Genomic DNA, 2294 nt, shown 5'->3' with positions numbered 1-2294 from the left:
GAGTCTGGCGAGTCCCAAAAAAGTGGGGGCGTAGTACGGGTAGAAGCGGGCGGACTATTAAACCTTCAAAGAGGAAGTTACAAGAATAGAAGTAGCTTCCTTATATTACGTAGAGATTGTATATGAATAAAGGTAGTTAAATCAGGTATTTGCTTATCATTAACCCCATAGACATAGAGGTAATCTATACTACGGAGTCTTGAATACTTTGAGACATATTATAAGGTAATACTGTGGCACTGCCCGTATAGGAATATTAAAGGGCAGTTAACTATATGGGCAGTGACACTGCCCACGGAGGAAAGTGACACTGCCCGCCGAGGGACTCTCTAGAATTAATACGAATTAGGGTAATTTAAATAATTTAATTCAATACTAGATGCTCTACAGATCGATTTCGCTATAGGCTCTAGTAAAAACCCTAATTACTACTAAGAGAAGCAAAGTTAAAAGTGGCATTAAAGTTGGTACCGTTAAATAATAGAGCCAAAGTAACTAGGTTGGCCAATGTAGTATTAGTATTACCCAACGCAGTAGTAGTACTAGTATTGTACTTACGAGTTTCCTCCTTATTAGGCTATATATCGGGTACTTTGTTGGATTCGCACTACCAATAGGTAATAATCTTAGTTAAACGGTGGCGGCTACAAACGTAGTAAATATAATCCTTCTAAATAGTATCATTATAAGTAGAGAAAATAAGCTTATTCTTATTACTCTTATTCTTAGCAGGATTGTTATTATTATTATCACTAGTACCGTTGCCGGACTTATTAGCGTCTTTATTATGTACCTCATTATTATTGATAATATTAATTTAAATAGTCAAATTAATTTGACGGGCTTCCGTATTACTAAAGGTAGAGAGTTGAACTAATAACTTATTAATAGTAAGGGTATTCTTAATCATATCGTTAACCCACAACTTAAAGTCAATAGGGTAATTACATTTAACTATATTATAAAAATTGAAATACTCGACAATATCGTCGATAATTAAGCCACAATTGGTGACACGCCTGCGGGCAAGCTTATACTAATTTTGGAAGCTAGCTATAGAATTAAATCTAAACCGACGAAGTCCTTAGTACTGCTCAAAGATATCACTACGCACCTCGTTAGTAACTTTACTAATCGTAGTCTTACTAAGGTCAAAGAGATACCTGGGGTCCCTATTGGACTAATCCCAACCGTTAATACGAAGGGTAGTTAAAACCTTCTCGTCCTTAAGGGTAATATTAATTATCTTAAGCGCATAAACGCAACCAAACTTCCACTACTTATACTCATCGGGTTTATCGTCTTTATCGGGCTCGGCAACGGTCTTATAAACGTAGTCGTCGACTTCAGCGAACTCGAATTCAATATATAAAGCGCACTCCCAATTATCGATATTATTTTCGCTACGAAGGACGACAAGCAATCCGGTATCAACCATAGGCACCATTATTATTAATTATTAATTATTAACTATCAACAACTCGAAGGTCGGTTGTTGTAACGACTCGAAGATCGGTTGCGGGGTAGAACGACGAAGAGGTTAACTCCTAGGATAACTAGTAAATCTCTTATCGGTTAATCGATAAATTAATCGGTTGATCAATTACAATATTAATAGCTTCAGGGGGCTCATAACCTATGCGACGCACAAGGCAACGAAATGAAGCAATTAATATATATTGAGTTGCTAGAAAGAGAAAGAATCTGTAGAGAGGTCTGGAGGGCTAAAGACTAGCGAGGGGAGGCCGTGCGAGGGTGAATGGTGCCCAGAGTCACGTGCCTCCTCCAGCAATTTTGTTGTGGTGTGGAGCGCCCAGATTGCCATTCACTGGCATGCCTGAATTGCTTGGTCACATGTGCGGCCCATTAGGGCGCCACCACTATGTATTTTATCCCTCTACAGTTCTTTTCCTTTCTCGTTCTTAGCTTAGCACAATCATCACGCTTCTTGTGCCCACGAGTCCAAGAGATTTACAATGTCAGGTGTTATCAGCTGTACGGTCACACATTTCCCTGGTTTTTGGGTGTATGTAGGTTTGGGGTGGGTGTGCGGAGGATTACCCTAAGTAATTATTTATAGGGAGTAAAAGGGGAGAAGAGAAGTCTTGGCTCTGGCTGGTACGGTTAAATATAGGAAGGAGGTGGGTCTCAGGTAGGGATGTAGCCAATTAGACAATATGGGTGGATACGATAAGGATGCGCCCAACTAGAGAGCCTAGATAAGAGTACTGGCTAACGGGAGTGGTTTTAGTAGTTTTGGCAACTAGTCTAGCTCTGTTGAAATATTACCCCCC

The sequence above is a fragment of the Neurospora tetrasperma genome (assembly GCF_000213175.1).
Source record: "Neurospora tetrasperma FGSC 2508 unplaced genomic scaffold NEUTE1scaffold_81, whole genome shotgun sequence".
Taxonomy (NCBI): Eukaryota; Fungi; Ascomycota; class Sordariomycetes; order Sordariales; family Sordariaceae; genus Neurospora; species Neurospora tetrasperma.
This window is presented reverse-complemented; position numbering follows the sequence as displayed.